This window comes from Tursiops truncatus, chromosome 11 (genome assembly GCF_011762595.2).
Source record: "Tursiops truncatus isolate mTurTru1 chromosome 11, mTurTru1.mat.Y, whole genome shotgun sequence".
NCBI lineage: Eukaryota > Metazoa > Chordata > Mammalia > Artiodactyla > Delphinidae > Tursiops > Tursiops truncatus.
The window spans coordinates 1142520-1164592 of NC_047044.1; positions in this window are offsets into that span (position 1 = coordinate 1142520).

Consider the following 22073-nt stretch of genomic DNA (forward strand, 5'->3'; position numbering starts at 1 on the left):
CCACTGCCCACTTCTAAGCTTTCCTGGAGCTGGGGACCAGCAGGCAGCGGACTGAGGGAGGCGCTCTCACGGTGGCCATCGCGCATCGTACACACCGATGAATGTTTAGATCAAGTGTGGTGGATCCGGAGGGCAGACCGATCGCGGGCGTCAGAGGAGAGAAGAACCCGCACAGGACACCACGTGGATGAAACCACAGGAGCTGCTCAGTGGGAGGAACCAGTCACCAAGACCGCGGTCTGTGATGCATTCACGGGGTGAATCTCAAGAACACGCTCAGCAAGGGAGCGAGGACAGAAATATACATGTGAGGTGTTTCCACGGGGATAAATGCAGATATGGGCAGACTAACCTAAGGTGATAGAAAGCAGTGCCTCCTGGGTGGGCAGGAGGGAAAGGAAACGTGAAAAGGGCTGGAGGGACTTTCTGGAGGGCGGGGGTCGGCGATCTTGTTTCGAATGATGGTTACACAGACGTGTACAGTTGCTGAAACTCGTCAAGCTGAGCGATGAAGATCTCTGGGATTTTGTGTCAGTTATAGGTATGTATGCATTTATTTACGGCCGCAGCGCGCAGTATGCGGGATCTTAGTTCCCAGACCAGGGATCGAACCCTCACCCCCTGCAGTGGAGGCTCAGAGGCTTAACCATCGGACTGCCAGGGAAGTCCCAATTACATCTTAATTAGAAAAAAATAATATAATTTACCGCATTAATAGAATAAGCTCAGAAAAAGTGACCCCCTTAATAGGCATGAAAGAAAGATTTGAAAACCATCAATATTCATTCATAACAAAAATTCTTAGCAAAGTGGAAATCGCATGAACTTCCTTAATCTGATAGAGTAACAACTTAACGCTGAAAGAGTCAGGCCTTTTACCTGAAATTAGGAACAAGACAGAGACGCTTATGTCACTACCATGTTTAACGTGGAAACAGGTTTTTAGATGGTACTTTCAGGCAAGGGGAGAAAATGAAAGTAAGAGAATCACAGTGTAAGAAATCAAAGTTATTTGAATACAACATAATTGATTATGCAAAACTTCAGAAAGGTCAGAGAATAATTATCAGAATTAATAAGCCACATTTATCATGGTTTGCTGGAACAAGGTAAATATCAAGTTTGTTTTTACATAAAAGCCAACAATTAGAGGTGGAATTTTAAAAGAGGTTATATAAATAACTATCAAAAATATTAAACACATAGGAAAAAATTTAATGAGAAGTGTGGATGACCTCGAAACAGAAAACACTCAGAGAAATTAGAGGTCGTCTGAAGTGGGTGGCAGCGCGCACAGCAGGGGCGCCGGCTTGGTGTCCACTCGGGGTGGTTTAGGGGCAGATGGAGTGAGATGGAGTGAGATGGGCTCGAGGTAAAGAGACACCCTGGGACTCTGACATTGGGCCCCAAGACTCAGGGAGGTGGACCCCACGGCTGGCCTTGGCCTGGTGGCCTGGCCACTTGAGGGGCCTCTGAGCTGAGTAGCTCCGGCTCCTGCCGAGAATTTCCTCTGTGGAGTAGAACAGGGCCTTTCTCTTCTGGGGCAGCTCCACAACCAAGCTCACGCCGAGGTCTGTTGTCTTTGGTCTTGACTCGGGCCCTCCCCAACCCTATAAACAAACACCTGGCAAACAGGAACGGATGACCAATTTGCAAAACTCTCAAATTATGAGCGTTTCTGGTGTGCTGGCGTGTCCTGACCTGACTCCAGGCTGGAGGGAGTGGGGATGGCGGGGGTCGAGAATGACTCACAGATTCCTCCACATACTGAGCTTTCACGGAGGTTGAGAGGACGAGTGGGCATATCTGAGGAAGAAGGCAGCAGATTCCACTCTGTACCTGTCGAGTTGGAGGTTCGCACCACATACCAGGTGGGGACTTTGGCAAAGTGACCAGATGCACGGTCTGGAGCTCCTTACTCCGTGCAGTGAGGCAGTACCAGGGTCTGGGTCCAACACGGGGACGACAGAGCTGGAAACCCAGGAGGAAGACTTGATGTGGTGAGGAAGGCAGCCACTTTGTGTTTGGAGGTGCATCGGTCGCAGGCAGAGGTGACTCAGGAAGAGTTGTCCTTGGTTGGCTCCCTCTCCTTTTAGCTTTGTGGTCTGAGCCTGCATTCCACCATTTTAACTGACAATTTGGATCCTTGAAACCCCACAGGTTCTAGTCTTTGAGGAAATCCAAGTCATGATTTTGAGAACGGTCCTGCTTTCCCAGCACCCAGCCCCTCCATGTCCAGCCTCATTCTGCTTCCTGGAGTGTCAGGAATTCTGCCAAGTGCTCCATCGAGGGCTGTGTTCCCACCCAGTGTGGTACTTCTGTGGGGACATGTGTCGGTTGGGAGCATCTCTGCGCCCCCGGCTTGAGACTGACTTTTAAGTGCTTGCTATTACATGTGCTCAATTATTTAGCAGACGGTTTAGCTGAAAGTGTTGAAAGGATCTGCAATCTGTTACATTGCAAATGCCCCACTCTGAAGTCCCCCACATCCCCTGAGTCCTTTTGGCAACTGACACAATGAGGGTATGAAATAACTTTTTGTTCCCTGTTAATAATGTTGGTGGGGGATGCAGAATTGATGTTTTTAAATATTTCAAGGCCTTCCATTCTGAGATGGGTAAACAAAGGAGAAGCAAATTGCAAGACTCATGTTAGTGGTTGGAGGAGGCTGAGGGCCTGGAGCATCAACTCATCAAATGAGTCGGGCTAAAGCTTCCCCCACTGAGGACCCGTCCCCGTGCACAGCTCAGACCGGGTTCTCTGAAGCTGTGGTGGATGCGTGAACTCACAGTGTGAGAGAGGAGAGGAGGACATGGGACCTGGCATTGTTCCGCGACCATGCAGCCCAGAGCCCCGAATTCCCTCCTGGGACCTGCGGAGACCAGGGAGAGACACACTTGGTACTACCCAATTAAATACCCAAATGACATTTAATTCAGCCATTGGACACACGTTTCCACTTCATTTGGAACTGTCGGTCACCCCCTTATTTCTTAGGAAGGAGCAGGGGGAATGGGGTGGAATTCTACACTCTACACTTTGAATAACATAAACTTTACTTTGCATGTAGAGATTTAAAATAATTCATTGTGTACACATTTTGTAAAAGAAAAATTCCCATGCACTTATTGTGGACTATGGGAATTTTTTATGGGGTGATGTCCTGAGTCTAGATCCCAGATGGAAATAAGGTCCAAAATAAATCCATCTCTCAGGAAAGAAAAATTGCTAAATAGCATCTCATTCCAACAGTGAATACTCTCACACAAAAAGCTGGACGTCTTCTCTGCATAGTTTTCTGTTCTGCTTTTTCACTGATTATACTTCTTTTACTGCTGATGTAGTTTTAACTCTTGATGTCAATAACAATGAATTTGTAAGAAAATATATGCAATTTCATGACAATTATTGAATCAGAGTAATATGCAATCTCATTTTATATTAGCTAAATTGAGAAAATGGAATGGAACACGTTTGAAATATTAAATTACAGTGAATTGTTTTTCTTATACGCAGCATTGGGTTGGCTGGTAATTAAATTAGTTAGTACACTTAATGCACTTGTAACAAGACCTGGTAAAGTCTAGGTCATATAGATGTTAGCTGCTGTCGTTATTATGATGCTGATAATATGTGTTCTTTATATTGTTACTTGCTAAATGGATCAAAATGAATTTTAATTGTACAATTAAAAAATAAATTACAATTAAAAATAAATCATTTAAAAATAATTTATTAGAAAATAAATAAATAATTATTAAAATTAAAAAATAAATCATTTAAATTAAATTAAAAAATAAATCAATTAAAAAATGAATCATTAAAAGCAAAATAGCAAATGAAACGTCAAATGAAAACCAAATTGAAAGTGCACTTGGATGACGTCTACGTGCCCGTGGGGCATCAAAGACACCAGGACCCCCCTCACGGCCAGGTTCATTGTCATCGACGTTCTGATGGGAAAACACAACTTCCATGGCAGACACTCTTCTCCACACTGCCTTTGCCTCCTCTCAGCTGCCGGGTGTCCCCTTGATGGCTAAATATTGCTCTGGTACACCCCTCTGCGCATGCCGTTTTGCCATTTTTGAGTGAAAATACTTTGATTTCGTTGTAGAGAAGCACTTGGCATTGTCCTCTGCTTCCCTTGCATTCTCTTGCTTTCCGTGTGTCCAGGTCAGTGTATGTTAAGCTGCAGTAACAAATAGCTCTAGATGGTCGGTGGGTTGAATGTAACCAAGTTCACTGACCTCCCAGGCTGCTCAGTCTCCCACTCCATGAAGTGCTGCTGACATTTTAGCCCCACGCCTTTTAGTTCCCTGCTGCAGAGGAAGGCAGGCTGGGAGCCCAGCGTCACTGGTGAATGCTCCATCCTGGGATTGACCTCAACGACTTTTACCCCTACTGCATTGGCTGCAACTAGTGACATGGGCCATGCCTAACTTTAAAGATGAAGGGGAGTTCTCAGTGTATCCAGATCCAGAAGAAAACCAGAAATTGGTAAACATGAAAAAAAATTCAAACACACCAAAGAAAGACTGGCATTTGGTGTGGACCCAGAATGGCATTAAAATAAGTGATTGTCACAGTCACCTGATACCCAGGCTTTATAACACGGTTGTGAAGTCAGGTAGCAATTGAGAGTTAAATAGGAAGAGAAGGTAATTTTAAAAGGTGAGAGGAATGAGTGTCAAGTGAGTGCAAATGAAGAACGAGAGGGAGACGGAAAAGGGAAGGAGGGGAGGGGACACCTATTTTCAGCTCAAAATTGTGCTAGGCAGTTTTACAAATGTTGTCATAGTTAAGTCTTTGCAAAACCCACAGAAGAACTTCCCCTTCTACGTAGGAAACTGTAGGGTGGGGCAGTGAGACTTGCTTTCCCCTCCCTCCACCTGTCCACCCCTGGCTCCCTGACCTTTGACCTCAGTGTCGGGGAAACAGCTGGGACTCCTCTAAATTCCACTTATTTATATACAGAAAGCAAGAGAATGCAAGGGAAGCAGAGGACAATCCCAAGTGCTTCTCTACAACGAAATCAAAGTATTGTCACTCAAAAACGGCAAAACGGCATGCGCAGAGGGGTGTACCAGAGCAATATTTAACCATCAAGGGGACACCCGGCAGCTGAGAGGGGGCAAAGGCAGTGTGGAGAAGAGTGTCTGCCGTGGAAGTTGTGTTTTCTCATCAGAACGTCGATGACAAGGAACCATTCTTCCTACGTAAACAATAAGAACACATGAGTAAGTTATAAAACCCAACCTGGCAACGTGGCAAAGTGAAGCGGAAGTTAGCCTCCAGCTCGGCCTGCTGTTCCCACCCTCAAGGCAGTGCCTGCGGTTGGCTGACCCCTGCCCTACCCAGTCCACCCTCCCCTGCATGCGCCCAAGGGGGCCACATGCCTTCAACAACCCTCTCCCGTGGGTGCCTCCTGCAGGACCACCAAGAGGCTGGCCCATCCTGGGGACAGTGGGGAAGGGGCTGCGCCTCTGGAGTAGATGAGTGACAGCCCCGCCTCTGGAGCAGGAGAGTGACAGCCCCACCTCTGGAGCAGGAGAGTGACAGCCCCGCCTCTGGAATAAGTGACAGCACAGCCTCTGGAGCAGGAGAGTGACAGCCCCGCCTCTGGAGTAGGAGAGTGACAGCCCCGCCTCTGGAATAAGTGACAGCACAGCCTCTGGAGCAGGAGAGTGACAGCCCCGCCTCTGGAGTAGGAGAGTGACAGCCCCGCCTCTGGAGTAGATGAGTGACAGCCCCGCCTCTGGAGCAGGAGCGTGACAGCCCCGCCTCTGGAGCAGGAGAATGGCAGCCCCGCCTCTGGAGTAGGTGAGTGACAGCCCCGTCTCTGCAGGAGGAGAATGGCAGCCCCGCCTCTGGAGTAGGTGCTGGACGAATGTGCTCAAAGGCGAGTCTCGCCCTCACCAGGCTCCCCCTCGGCCTCCCTCCACATCCCCGCGGCACCTTGAGGGTCCTGGGAGCGGGGGGCCTGGACTCCACATATCGGTGTTAGAACTCACCGGTCTGGGGCCAGAAGCACGGCTGCTGGGGAGGGGTCACCTGCTGTCCTCTCCATCCTCTGTCCCTGCAGGCGCCTGGCTGGTCTCCACATGGATTAAAGTGGGAACCCAGTGCTGCTGGGCCTGGGGGCTTCACCGTGGCCCATCACCGCAGGCCCAATGAATGTGAGGGTCCAAACAGTGGTCCCAGAGGGACGGGCCGTGGGATGGAGGGGAGGCCTCCCTATGTCTCCACAGTTCCGTCTGAGGATGGTTGAGCTGAAGAGAGCCCGCGTGCTGGCGGGGCCCGGGGTCATGACAAGGCGTCCAGGTGCCAGCCTCCCCGACGGTCCTGCTTTCTGTCTGATGTCCCCCGTCATTACTGGCGGGCCCAGGGAAGGGTAACCTGGTGGTGTCCCTAGCAGGCTGGCCACGCTCCCATGGGGCACCACATGGCTGCACATCTTGCCTCCTCTGAGTTTCCCAAGGCCCTTTTAGAGTCGGGAAAATCCCAACCAGGAAATCTTCCTGCTCTAAAATCTCATGGTGCTGTTGGTGGACTTTACAGAGCTTGCAAACGGCGTTCCACACATCCCCAAGCCTCCCTGGTCGCAGAGAAGGACCTGGAACGTACGGGGCCCCGGAGACGTCGGGGCTGGTGCAAGGCTGAGCCCTGAGCAGGTGCCTTTGGGTAAGGCTGCTGGGAGGAACTTATGCTTAATTAGTGTGGAACTGGCTTGGAGCCTGCATTCCCATGCAAAGCAAGTTCCCATCTCTGCTCCCTCCTCAGTGACCTTCAGACCCTCAGGCCCGGCTGGGGAGTGAGCTTCGCCACTAGAGCATGAAGGGTGCGTCCTGAGAGGGCACTTGAAGAAGTGAGAATTAGCCCTGGAAATGGATCCTTTCTGAGTAACGCGAATCCACCATTCACACGAGTGCCCAGCGCACGGGGTGGGGTGTGCGCCTGGCGACAGGCGTGCACGAGAGCGTCTGCATTTCTCTGAAACCACTCCTATGGTCAGCATCTATCCTGGGGACCTCGTCAAACGCAAACAAATCAGTAAATTAGAAAGAAGAGCCAGGTGCCCATCGCCCGCCTCAGTGGGCAAGGCAGGGCCCAGCCTCATTTACTAACCAAGAAAAATCCGTTCATCTTGCTGAACAGATGATCCTGTGCTGTCAGATGAGAGAGAAGCAGCCCACTGCCTTCCGGAAACAATATGCTTTGAAACGTGGCATCTGTGTTTCCATCCACAATGTGGGGCTTGCATTGTTGAACAATCTGCTTAATAATTTAGGCTGAAATAAACTTGCCACAAAGAAGAAAGGGCTCATCCCCCCGCACAATAATGAAATGCTATCAGATTTGAGTTTGGAGGATGCGGACTTCCAGTTAACTGAATTACGAGGCCTTGCGGTCACTGAGAAGGAGCTGGTGACCGATGCCCGAAGAAGCGGCCTGAGCACGTCTCCCACGGAGCAGACTGCACAAGCCCGGCCCAGGGTCCCCCGTCCACGCCCAGCGCCAGCCCGGGGAAGGGGCAACTCTGGGCAGCGTCTGCCTGCAGCCCTATCTCTGCTGTGCGCCGGCCAGTATGACAACCAGGGGTCCCTCATCTCGCCCCACCTGCACGGGAGCCGCAGCCAGTGACGGCAGCCCTGCCTCCCCGCCCCTTTCTGGAAGAGGGGGCGTCCCTGCCCGGGCACCTGCCACTAAAACTGCCTCCAGCCTTCTGCGGCCTTGACGCCTGTCCTCCTGCCCCTGCCCTGCTGTTCGTGCCGCCTGGCTCTGCATGTGGTGTTCCCCGAGTTTCCAGAAGACAGACACGTGTTCACTCCCCCGGCCCTGCTCTGACCCCCAGCCCGGCCCTCCCACCACCACCCACCGTCGTGGTTCTGGTCCTGCGTCCCTGGTGAGATTTGCATACACGGTGTGTGTCAGACGCTTGGTGTGAAGTGAATCAGACTGATCTCACCTGGACGGGGGGCCTCAGGGGGTGACTGCAGACCCACCAGGAAGGAGGACTTTCTTGGTTTCTCGGCTGCTTTCTAGTGTGGGCGTCAAGACCACAAAGACGTGCTAGGCTACGTTTTATTTGTCCACGCACCTGTTAACGGATACCTGGGCTGTTTCTGCCTTTCGGCTGTTGTGGTTAATGCTGCTGTGCACCTCGGTGTACAAGCTTCTGATTGAACACGATGGAATATTATTCGGCCATGAATAGTGATAAAGCACTGACACGCGCTGCAACGTGGATGAACCCTGGAAACGTCTTGCCCAGTGCAAGAAGACAATCCCAGAAGAACGCACGCTATATGATTCCACTTTTACGCGTTGTCCAGAATAGCACACCCAGAGGGACAGAAAGCAGAGGAGTGGCTGTGAGGAGAGTGGGGCGTGGGGAGCGGCTGCCCATGTGTGTGAGGTCCCCTTTTGGGGGCATATGAGCCAGTGGCTGTGGTTACACAACATTGTGAATGAACCGAACGTCGCTGACGGTACATTTTATGCTCTGTGTGTTTTATCACAATAACAAAGATCCGTGCTATAGAATTTGGGTTCCAGGGTGTGGGTTTAGCCATGTTCCAGCTGTTGTCGTGGTACTTTTGATGTGGTTTAGGAACGGGCTCTTGTATCACAGACACATGACTGGGGGCCCAGAGCTCCCCCTTCCACTCCCTACTGCCCGTCTGTATCCATCTGGGTGCCGGATGTGTCACACTCAATTATCCCTAGAAGCCAGGAAGACCCACCCTCTCTGTGTGGACAGGTGGGCCGGCTCCAGGGGCATAGCTGTGTCCCCGGCACCTGCAGGTCCGTGTCCAGCCAATTACGAGCTGAAATGAGATCCAGGGACGCAGATGGCAAGTTCTCACTGAAGCATATGGGCACCCAGGCTTGCTGGGTGGGCGTGACGCTTCTGTTAAAATCAATCCACCTGAAATATTCCTGTGCGTTGATCAAAAGCGTGAAATCCCAGGGCTCATGAATACGAAGTCAAAGCACATTATTGAACCCGTTATCCGTTAACCCCGCAGGGCGGGGGCAGGAGGGATGTATGGGCTCCAGCTCGTTCAGAGGCAAAGATGATGGGAAAGTACGACAGACAGTTGCCGTGGGCTATCTTCCCAGGGATACACTGCCGGCCCTGCGGGGTCACCTCCACATGGAGCCACGAAGCTTCCATTACTTCCTCCCCATCACATGCCTTCTCCACGCCATCCACCGGGCTGCCCTGCTCTGGCCCCATCCTCTCCTGCATCCCCATGGCCGGTGGATCGCAGGCAAGTCTCACCAATTTTGTTCCGAAATACTCTCTAGCTGGGCTCACGCCATTGTCTCAGTGTGGACCTCACCCTTCCTTTTCCGGGGAGGACCCGCCCTCCGCTGCACACGTGTCACAGCTGAGGTACAGGGCGTGTCGCTGGCAGGGCCGCTCCCGCTCTACACGTGGGTTACGGAGGGTCACCGCCGGCAGGCTGCACGGCCCCTGCCTAGAGCCACCACGCTCAGCTCCGTTTCCGTCGTTGCCTCCTGCCTGTTGTACAAAAAGGGCTCGGGAAACGTGTCACTGGTGAGTGATCGGTGAGGCCCTGTATTGGTTTCTATGGCAAACGACCACAGACTCAGGGACTTAAACAGTTCTGGAGGTCAGAGGTTGAAAACGGGTGTCTCTGGGCTGAAATCAAGGTGCGGCAGGGCCGAGCTCCTTCTGGAGCCTCCAGGGGAGAACTTCTTGTCTTGCCAGCTTCTAGGGGCCCCGCACTCCTGGGCTCCTGGCCCCTCCTCCAACCTCCAAGTCCTTCCTAGGCTGCCATGTCCCTGGCTCTCCTCGGCCTCCCGCTTCCACGTTTAAGGACCCTATGAGGATACAGGGCTCACTGGGATGACCCAGGATAACTACCCAGTGTCGGGGTCAGCCAATCAGCAGGCTTACTTCGCTTTGCCACGTGAGCTGACGTACGGGCTCCAGGGCAGAGGCGGGGACAGCTCTGGGGCCATTATTCTGCCTACCGCCTGTGCCCTGATCAATTTAATCCGGCTTTGACCACGGACTCAGAACTTGGATGAGTTACGAAAAATGACTTTTTGAAAATGTCATTAGAAGTCATCCCAGTGCAATAGATTTATGGGATACGATACAAGAAAGCCCGAATTCCATATGGACACCGGCCCACACAAAGTCCATTACACTGGACTTTGTAATGATGTAATGGTGTATTCTGCAATCATTTCATAAAATTACAGTAATAATTTCATAAAAAACCAAAAGCTCCTTCCGCCACTGCCCACGCTGCGTGGGTTCCCTTCCCCCCCTGAAACGCTGGTGTGGGTGCCGTGCTGCTCTCAGCCCCGAGGCTGCTCCCGTGGCCTGTGATCCACGGAGCCGGACAATAACGGAAGTTGCTTAAGCCACTAAGGCGGTAGGGATCGGTTCCAGCAGCCGCGGGTCCCTCACACACACGGCTCCCCGAGCTTCGGACCAGGACGGCTGACCCAGCACAGCACGGGCACAGGGGCCTGCCTTCCTTTCCTCCACGTTCCATGGAAGACAGGCTGCCCATCTAGTCCCTACACACCTCACCCTACTCCTCAAACCCCTGCACCCACCAGCGGCTCCAGCCCTGTCCCCTCCAGTCCTGAGCGCCGAGCATCTGGCCACGTCCCGCCCTTCCTGACCCGAGCACCCCAGTTCAGGTCTGCATTTCATGCAGCCCAGAGAGAGCCCTCTCCCAGCCCTGAACCTCCACCAGGGTCTCTCAGAGCCCATCCCACACATGCTTCACCCTTGCTGACCCTGTTCGTCCGTTCATCCCTTCATTCATCAATACCTATGAGCACAAGGGGGCCGGGGCTCTGGGCTGTGGAGGAAGCAGGGTTTGTCTCCCCAGGGGTGGGGTGGGCGTCCTGGAAGAGGGGACCTTTGTGCAAAGACCTGCAAGAGGTGAGGGAGTGAGCATCCCAGGTGGAGGCTGCTGGGCAACGGCCCTGGGACAGGAGCCCACCTGGTGAGTCCTGAGAGGAGTCCAGGGGTGAGAGAGGCCGGCCCTGGAAGCGTGAGGCTCCGCAGAGGGCAGGGCCCTGCAGGTGTCGGGCAGAGAGTAGCAGGGCCTGGGTTCCTGCAGCAGCGGTGGGAGAAATCCAGGAAGCCTGGCTGGCAGCAGGGGCCTCTTAGGAAGCCCAGACTCTGGAGATGGGCTCAGGTGGGGAAAGTGGAAGCAACCAGAGGAGCCTGGATTCTGGATACTTCTGGAGGCTGGACTGACTTCCTGGTGGACTAGGTTTGGAGTGTGAAAGAAAGTGGTGCGTCCAGACACCGAGACTTTGACCCCACCACGTGGAATGGGATTTCCCCTGACCTGGCCGTCTCATCCTGGAGGGCTTGGTCCCCGATTTACCTGCAGTTCTGTGCAAAGTTGTCGCAGTGAGCATGAATGAGTGGAGAGGGGGTCCGCCCTCCTCCAGGGCTCTCGTCCACCCCTCTCAGGGACCCCGGAGTCTGAGTGGTTGGCGGGGGGGGGGGCGGTCACCTCCCAGTGGGTGGCCTTGTAATCCTGGCATTTTTCGAGGACCAACAGTGCCCTAGGCCCGTGGAGGGTCAAAGCGGTGGTGGACATGCAGGCTCCCTCGGCGGGGAGGAACCATGGACCAAGGGGCTGAGTCAGAATTTGGAGTTGGAGGTTGGCGGGCATGGCTGGGTGGTAATCACAGTGGCCTTGACTCTCCTAGTGTGTCCACAAGCTCACCAGTGGCCTTAGACTGACCGTCTGCATGGGGTCCTCCTCGGGAGGCAAAGTGCCCGCATGGCGCTGTCCACCAGGGCAGGTGGATGGCTAAGGTGGGACCTCCTCTTAGGTTCCCACGGATTCCCCCCATCCCCTGAGCCGTGGACTCACACATAATTAAACCCTGTTACGACATCCCTGCCTTTACGGACAGATTAATTATTTGCTGCTTGCCTTGGAAAGGCGCAAGTGTTTGATTTACCGTGTGGATGGGTTACAGAGGTGAGCAAGTTGATAAATGCTGCAAGCGATTTCCCTGGTGGAGGCCACCTTTGATTGGTTTTGTCCGATAATTGAAGATTACTTAAATACGACAGCTCCTAATGGGAGCCTCTTACCTGCAATTTTCCTCATTGAGCCAGAAAACACCAAGCAGAGCCATGCAAGCGCCTTCCAGGGTCCAGGCATGGCCAGGCGAACGCGGGCGTGTCTGTGAGTCCCGAGAAGACGCGTCCAGGGGTGTGGCCCAAGGAGTCAGAGTGATGACCTTTGTCCCCGTGTGGCCACACGTCCCGAGTTAAACCTACAGTTGACACCTGCACCATGTCTTATTTTACGGTTTCATTTAAGCCTTCTGTGATGGAAACCCACACACATAGTTATGGAAATAATGCACACTCGTCATAGGTAACCGAGATGATGGAAAAGGGTGTATATGGAAAAAGACAAGATTGAATCTTGCTCTGGGGAGAAAACCACTGAAAACCATTTGGCACATGGGAGTTCTTCAAGATATTATCTATCATCTATCTGTCTATTATCTTTCTATCTGTCTATCTATCTATCTATCTATCTGTCATCTATCTAACTGAATCATCATCATCATCTACGTCTCTATCTAGAAATTATGGTGCTTAAATATAACACAATATAGCATAATATAATATTATCTAATATGGTGTAGGCAGAATAAAGCCCTCCCCAGAGATGTCCATATAATAGTCCTCAAAGCCTGTGAACATGCTGCCTTGCGTGGCAAGGGGGGTTTAAGCCTCAGCTGGAGCAAAGTCTGCGAACCAGTGGACCTTAAATTCGGGAGGTTGTCCTGGATTATCCAGGTGGGTTCTGTCTATCAGTAAGGGTCTTTATAAGTTGGAGAAGGAGGCAGGAGAGGAGGTCATGTGATGCAACCTGAGACCTGGACCTGACATTGCTGGCTCTGAGGAGAGAAGGGGCACCTCTCTGGAGGTACCAAGGCATGTGGCAAGAAAATGGATCCTCCCCTGGAGCCCCCTGAAGGACCCCGCCCTGCCCACACCTTGCTTTAAGCCCCATGAGACCCAGGTCAGACTCCTGGGCTCTAGAACTGTAAATGAATACATTGGTATCAAAATGTTATCAGTCTGAGGTCTCCTGGTCTGTGCTTTTGAAGTTTCTATTTCTTTAAAGCAGCCCTTCTCTTTCCCTGGGTGATACAACATACGATTCTACATTTTATTCTGTGAACATCGTGGTTTCATCTTTCACAGCTGGGGTCCATCGTTGCACTTGTCAGGCGTGGGGACAGTTCTGTTTTCCAGTAAATAGTGAGCCCTCTGGATGTCCCACTGATCCCACGCATGTAACACCCTGTGCACTAAGCCATCTCTGAATCCTCTTCAGGTCTGCACTGGCATCCCTTACACCGTACACCGTATTTGCTACTGTGGCCAAGTAGTCTGTCATAACACATGCTTGCATTAAAAAAATTAAGTTTACTGGAACCATTTGAGAACATTTATTCATCCATACAAATTTTAAAATAATTCTGTTTTTTTCCAAAACTCCAATTAGAAATCTAATTCAGATTGTACTGAATGCATAGATTAATTTGGGGAGAACTGACATCTTTGTAATAAATAATTATATCCTAGGGGATGGCGCCCCTGTTCATTTATTCAGATCATTCCCTTTGTCTATTATCAGAATTTTAAAACCTTCTCCGAGGAGGGCTCCTGCATGTTTGGTTAAATTTAGTCCCAGACATAGATTTTGTTTTGTGGCTGTTGTGAATGGCATATTATTTTTATCGTATATTCTATTGATTATTAAAGGTCCAGGTAATGCTGTTGGTTGTATATGTTGGCCTTGTTTCCAGCAATATTGATGAACTCTTAGTATGTCTGTTGATTCTGCTGATTATTTTTTTCCTGGGAAGATGATCATTATGTCTGCAAAGGACGATGGTGACTCGCCCTCCCCCCAGGGCACTCACTTCCTTCTCCAGAGGACACGGAACTTCAGTGCTGAGCTGGTCTTAAAGGGAAGGTATTTCAAGTTCCTCTGCGGAGCGGCCCGTGTGTCTGTAATTTCAACATGTATTGTTTAAATACAATATTGTGTTCTGTAACTAATATTTTATTTGTAATTTTGGTATCTGTGTTCATCACTGAAGAAGACATATTTTTTATTTTCTTTATAACCCTTCTTGGTTTTAAAACCAATATTACATGAGTTTCATAAAGCTAGCTGGATATTTATATTATACTCTACTATATTACATTATATTATATTGTATTTGGTCCTTGAAAATTTGATAGACTTGAAGAATTTTTTACAGTCTTTTCCAGGGTTTTGAAGACTGGTGTCTTTGGCTGTAATTTTCATTTCTTTAATAAGTAGCAGATCGTTCACATTCCCTATTTATTTTTCAGCCAGCTTTTGCATTGTGTCTTTTTATCCATTTAATCTAGGTTTGCAGATGCATTGGCATATCCTATTGAAATACCTGTGAAGTGTTTTTGTCTCTGCTGTCCCTCTGAGTCCCATCATTTTTGTCCCCATCCCTTCTGTGTCATTTTAATCTTCTCTCCATCCTCCTACTTTTTTCCGTATGCAGATTTGTGGAAAGCTGATTTATTACTCTTTTTAAAGAATCAAATTTGGTTGTATCTCTCTTCTAATCCTCTTTTCTATCTCATTGACTTTTATCTTTTTCTTTCTTGTTTTTTTTTTTTTTTCACTTCTTGTTTCTTTGGGTCTGTTCTGTTGTGTTTTCCAAATTCTTGAGTTGAATCTTCAGAGTGTTTGTTTTTAACCTCACTTGTTTCCTGGTTAATACATTTAAAGCCATAAATCCCCCATTAAGTGCTGCTTCCGCTAAATCCACAGATTTTACGTGTAGTGTTTTATTTACTTTCACTTCTAGATGTTTTTAATTAGTTCTCTTCTCCTTTATAACCCAGAATTTCTATAATAAAATGTCACTTCATTTCTAAACGTATAGGCAGTTTGGATACTTTTTGGTATTTTCAACATTGGTTGTCTTATAGTTGGGATATATTTTCTGTATAATATTAAAACTTTGTAGTTGGGATATGTTTTCTGTATAATATTGAAACTTGGGAATTGTTGAGACTTTATATGTCTACACTTGCAAATATTCCACATGTCTTGAACTTGATTCAATCTTTACGTCTCTTTCTTTGTGTGTTTCTCTTTTCTGGGTGCGTGGTTGACTGCTGGACCCAAAGGATTCCAGAGGAGTTAAAATTGCCAGTCACAACATCTGACTTACCCTCTCTTCCACCAGGTTTCTTTTTTTTTTCAGTTTTTACTGATATACTTTTTTTTTTTTTTTGCGGTACACGGACCTTTCACTGTTGTGGCCTCTCCCGTTGCGGAGCACAGGCTCCGGACACGCAGGCTCAGCGGCCATGGCTCACAGGCCCAGCCACTCCGTGGCATGTGGGATCTTCCCAGACCGGGGCACGAACCCGTGTACCCTGCATCGGCAGGCGGACTCTCAACCACTGCGCCACCAGGGAAGCCCTACTGATATACTTTTAAGCTGTATGATTAGGGGCATACGTGTTAGCGGTGGCTCTGTGTCAGTGGAGTTGCCCTTTTACCTGCTTTGATATTTAGGACGTGCTTTAGTCACATTTTATTCTGTCCAATATTATGATGACCAGCCATCCTCCCCTGGGCTCACATTCAGGTTGAATGTCTTTTCCATCTTCTCAGTGCCGACTGTTCTGCACTTAAGTATGCATATGTTGATAGATGCTGTGTTGTTGTGTCTTATTATTTTTCATTCGCCTGAGACATTGTGTCTTGTAACTGGTAAGTTTAAATCTTTTAACTTTATTTTAAATGCTGTTATACTAGGACTTCTGCCATTTTATTTTCTATTTTCCATTTATATTTATTACTTACCCATTTATTTGTTTCACCTTCATTTCTTTCCTGTTTTCTTCTATTGTTATATGTTCTATATATTTTACTCTACGGGTGATTATGTTTAAGACCACACTTATATTTACCTACTGCTGTTGAGTTCTGCCTTATCAGTTTTTCTGTTGTTCCTCTAAGAAGACACCTGTTTTGGTACATTTGTGTTCCTTCCTGAGTTGTCATGAATATTCTCTCTCTTTTCCTTTTCTTTGGCTTACTTTATTTTTTATATGTTAAGACAAAAATAGCGCCTAGATATTAGGTCATCCTATTCTCCATACAGCTTGTGAATTCTCTGGATTTGCTGATTTTATTTGAGGAATTTAAGAGTTTATTTCTACTTACAAGGACCTACCGTATAGCACAGGGAACTATGCTCAATATTTTGTGATAACCTATAAGGGAAAAGAATCTGAAGAAGAATCTATCTATATCCATATCTATATATACCTGAATCACTTTGCTGTACGCCGGAAACTAATACACAGTAAATCAACTCTATCGCAACAAAAAAGACCATTTACTTATTTATTTTTAGTCACACTCCAGTAATACGACTCAGTGATAAATGTGGAAACCGAAGCCTCTTTTCTCTAACACTCACTAGGCTGCGGGCAGAGACCTCTGGTGGGGGTCCTGGCGCGGCCGCTGGGAGCAGACGCTCGTTCCCTGCAGCTTCTGTAACCCTCTCACTGCCTGTGGTGTCCTCACGTCCCACAGTGATGTCCGACTGCTTCTCCCTGTGGTCTGCAAGCCCACGGTTTTCCCCGGCTCTGCCCATTCTACCACTTAGCCGGCTTCCTTGTGCTACATCTCAAGTGCTACATTTTCCTGCCCGAGGTCCCCGCTGGCTGCTTCTCCAGTGAATTTTCCTCGTCCCATCTCTTCCCTTATCTTCTTACATGTCCTTGGCCTTCCTTGTTGACAGGAGTCAACTCCTCAGTTTTCTGGGTGTTCTCCCTGGAGAGCGTGAGTTTCTTGTGGGCACCAGCTGCCCTCGTGCTCCGGGGAAGGGTGGGAGGGCTGTCTCTCCTGCATCCATCCCTGGGGAAGAGGGGAGATGACCCCAAGGCAGGGACCACCCGTGATCGCTCTCCCTTCTGCCTGCTCAGCCCGCACCTGCCTCCCTCCTCCCTCTGCAGGTCTCCCGTGAGCCCTCCCCGCCAAGCTGAGGTGACCCCAGGACAGAACGAGCGTCCCAGAGCCCCAACTGCTGCCTCTGCAGGGGTTACGGGTCCTTGGCCGAATCAGGTAGTGTTAAATGGAACTGAATCGTTAGACTCTTCAGGGTCCCCTGGATTGAGATCACACACACACATAACACACACACACACACACACGCACACACACACGCATCCTTCAAATCAACAGCAACGAAAATGCAACTAACAAAGAATGGGAAAAAGGTACAGACAGGCAATTCAAATACGCTTGTATGAATGACAAATACACATAAAATACCATCAACCTCACAGGGCTTAACAGTCCTAATAAAAACACAAAGGTCTCTGTCACAGAGAAGGGTCATCCTTTCTTTCTTCAATCCCAAGATACGTGTCATTTTTTAAAGTTTTGTTTGCATATGTCCTCTATTATTATTTTGACATCATCAAGGAACATTCTCCATATAATTTATGATTTTGGATGTTCTTGAACAGTGTTTTATTTGAATATGTAGGATATTAGGTTATTTATTTTTTGAAATCTTTTCAGTACAGTTAAGATAAATTAATTGCTTCTGAAGTATATTGTTAGAACTTTTACAATCTCACTTCTATTTGTTGTAACAAATACAGACATATATGGGTTAGTGTCTCCTGTGATGCTGTTTGTGTATATTCTCTATTATCTTCTTGAATTCATTTGCCTATTAATTTTGGCAATTAAAATATTCATATTTTGTTTTAGGCATTTCCCTTACAAGTAGCAAATCAGTGAACTTTGTTTTCTGACAGATTAGGCAAATTTTTATTTTGAGAAGCATAGGTCGTTTAAATTTTAAAACAATATCGTAAGTTGTAAAATATAGGATATGTTTGTATATGTCCACAACAGTGACAAGATTTCGTGTAGATTGTGAGACATTGGTCATAGGGTTATTATCAGTGCAGTGCGTCATCCTGCACTGGGTAGATACTGGGTCCCCTGGACCACACCAGCTTCCTGTGTGTCTCTCTTACTCCATCACCTGCTCTGCCCTGGAGGAGATTTTCTCTTGAATCGTGCGTTCACCGTTTCTGTGTTTTCCTTTATGGTGTCTCTCCTATCAGTGCATCCTTAACGAGATATTCATTAATTTTGTCTGCTCTGACCTATAAATGGGACAGCTCTGTATTTATCATTCTTTGATTTGATCCTTTGCCCAGCACTATCTTTTGAGATTCATCACATTGAAGTGCATAAAGTATTTTCACTGTTACATGGGGTTGGTTGTGAGGGGCACTGTTACATGGGGCTGCTTGTGAGGGGCACTGTTACATGGGGTTGCTTGTGAGGGGCACTGTTACATGGGGTTGCTTGTGAGGGGCACTGTTACATGGGGTTGCTTGTGAGGGGCACTGTTACATGGGGCTGCTTGTGAGGGGCACTGTTACATGGGGTTGCTTGTGAGGGGCACTGTTACATGGGGTTGCTTGTGAGGGGCACTGTTACATGGGGTTGCTTGTGAGGGGCACTGTTACATGGGGTTGCTTGTGAGGGGCACTGTTACATGGGGTTGCTTGTGAGGGGCACTGTTACATGGGGTTGCTTGTGAGGGGCACTGTTACATGGGGCTGCTTGTGAGGGGCACTGTTACATGGGGTTGCTTGTGAGGGGCACTGTTACATGGGGTTGCTTGTGAGGGGCACTGTTACATGGGGTTGCTTGTGAGGGGCACTGTTACATGGGGTTGCTTGTGAGGGGCACTGTTACATGGGGCTGCTTGTGAGGGGCACTGTTACATGGGGCTGCTTGTGAGGGGCACTGTTACATGGGGTTGCTTGTGAGGGGCACTGTTACATGGGGTTGCTTGTGTATTTTTACAGTCTGCTGTTGATGGACATTTAGGTCGTTTTCAGGCTTTTTTTTCCTATTAAAAATTGTGCTCAGCCGAAATGGAATAGGGACCAGATTTACCCTCCTGCCTGAAAGAAACAGAGAACACAAAACAGAAGCGATATACAAAGCAATGGTTTTCAGGATGCTGGACACCAGTCAACAAAGGGCAGTCACTGCTCAGAGATGAACCAGATTCCAAGAGAGCCCCAGGTAAGCCCCTGGGGTGCTGCAGGCTGGGGAGCCAGACGGTTGTGTGTGAGGCCAGGTGGAAACCGGCAGCCCACCCCCACCCCAGCCTCCGAGTTGAGAATGTGGAACTAAGGGTCTGGAGAGACCACCACATCCGGATTGCACAAGACATGGTGCCCGAGAGATGAGAGATGGGCAGAGAGAAGCTTGGAGGTTTGCAGGGGGCCCCTCAGGTATTGATCAGGGACCGACGCTGTGGAAATAACTTCCTGCAAGAACTAGAGGGAAGCACACCAGATGCTCAGGCAGGGACAGAGAGCTCATGTCTCCCCCAGCCAGACTCGACCGTTTCACAAATCACGGCACTGGGTCAAGGACTTGCCTTGGAGGTCTTGCCTCATTAGGAAGAGGGCATAACCGGTCCTAGGCCGTGTAATACTGTTGTTCTGTGAATAAACCTTAAAGCAAAACCCAAGGGATAAACTGTTTCTGAGTATCTTACCTGCATCCCAGACCAAAACTCAAGAATATTTACAGGAACACAAAAATAGCTGGCATCCCACAAGATAAAGTTCAGTGTCTGGTATCCAAAAAAAAGTAAAGATATGCAAAAAAATTTGAAAAATATGACACGTGAGAAGAAAAATCAATTAATAACTGACCAATTTTTAAAAGGACAAAACTGGGGGGGGCTAAAACTACCTGGTTTCAAGACATTACAAAGTTACAGTAATCGAAGCAATGTGATCCTGGCATAAATATATACAAATAGATCAATGGAGCAGAAGAAAGTCCCAACATAAAGATAGACAAATAGATCAAAGGGGCAGGCGCAGACGCCGCAAAGCTAGTAAGCAGTTTTCACCAGAGATGCAGAGACAATTCAGTAGATTGAAAATAGTTTTCTCAACGAATGGTGTTGCAACAATTGAATACACATCAACGTGCCCCAAATGAACTTCTACCCATAACTTGCACCTGATAGAGACATCACCTCGAAACGGACCCCAGACCTAAGTGGAAGATCTGAATGAAACTATAAAACTTATAAACAAAGGAGGAAATAATCGTGCCTGGGTTAGGCAAACATTTCTTAGACCTAAAACCAAAAACATGATCTACAAAAGAAAATTTCATAAAAATTCATCTAAAACAAAACCTTTGGCTCTTTGAAGTATATTATTAACAGAATGAAAATGCGAGCCACAGACTGGGAGCAAATACTTACAAGTCACCCATCTCATATGAAACCTGAATTCTTAATGTACAAAGAACCCTCTCGAGTCAATAGTAAAAACCCCAGAAACTCACAAAAATGGGCAGTAGATTTGACCAGACATATTACCAAGACTATATATAGATGGTAAATAAGTACCTGAAAAGAAGCTCTAGGCCATCAGTCATTAGGGAATATAAATTAAAACCACAGTAGATACCATGACACACCTATTAGAATCACTAAGATTAAAAATAATGATCATAGGTGGATGGGTCAAGAAATGCAGGACACCCACACAACGAGACGCTACCAGCATTAAAAGGGAATGAACCGCTGATGTATGAAGCCACATGGATGATCTCAGAATAATTAAATGGAAGGAAAGAAGCCAGAGAAAAATGAGGACACACCGTATGATTCTGTTTATATGAAATTCTGAAAAATGCAATCTAATTCACAGTGAAGGAAGACAGACCAGTGTGTGCTTGGGAATGGAGGGAACAGAGCAAAGAGTGGCTGGGAAAAGGAGCGGAGGGAACTCCGGGGTCTCTGCATTTGTGTTCTATCCCCATTGTGTTGATGAGTTCACAGGTGAGCACGTATCAAATTGCACTTTTTGAATTTACGCCCTTTATCGTATTTCAATTAGACCTCAAGGAAGCTGTCAATAAATCACTCTCCAGGCTGGATCTTCATATCTGCGGGAACTTTTCAAAGTCATTTTCCTGAGAGTGGAATTGTTGTTTCAGCAGCATTAAGTTTAGCTTCATGTATTAATGTTCTGCTGCTGCTTTAACAGGTCACCCCAAACTTAGTGGCTTAAAATGACACACATGTATTCTCTTACAGTCCTGGAGGTCAGAAGTTTGAAACGCATCTTATTGGCTCAAATCAAGGTGTGGGCGTGGCTGTGTCCCCTCTGGAGGTTCTAGGGGAGAACACACTTCCTTGCCTTTTCCAGCTTCTAGAAGCCCCTGCACCTCCGAGTTCATGGCCCTTTCTCCACCTTCATCTCTGTGGTCAAACCAGAGGTGGTCAGGGGCCCCCATCACTTCGCGCTGACGCTCTCTCTTCTGCCTCCGTCCCCTGCTCCTCAGGACCCTGTGATTACGCTGCCCACCTGGGGAATCCAGGGTCCCCTCCCCATTTTAAGGTCAGCTGACTAACGAGCTACGATCCATCCTCCGTGTGAATCCCCCTCTGCCGTGTGACGTAACCGATTGACAGTTTTTGGGGGTTTGCATGTGGACACACTGAGCAGCCATTAACCTGTCCATGATGCTGCACCAGATGCTGCGAAACACTCTACAGTGACAACATCAATTTCCGTTCACTGGAGCAATGAGTGAAAGTTCCCATGACTTTTGGACTTTTTTTTTCTTCAGTCTATTGAGCGTGAAATGATATCTCAATTTGAGTTTCATTGGCCTTTCTTTAACTAATTAGAAAAAATGCAGATTCTTTAGAATTTATAAGCCCATCTCATTTTCTCCTTGGAGCACATTATTGCAAATGTTTCTATTGACTGTGGCTTGAATTCTCAGAACATTTGTGCTTTTTTGGATGCAGGAAACTTTAATTTTAATATTGCCGACGTTATCTGTCTTTGGAGTTTTCTGTCTGAAGACATGTTATCATACCCCGAAATCATAAGGTACTCTCCAATCTTATTCCTGCAGTTACCGTTTTGC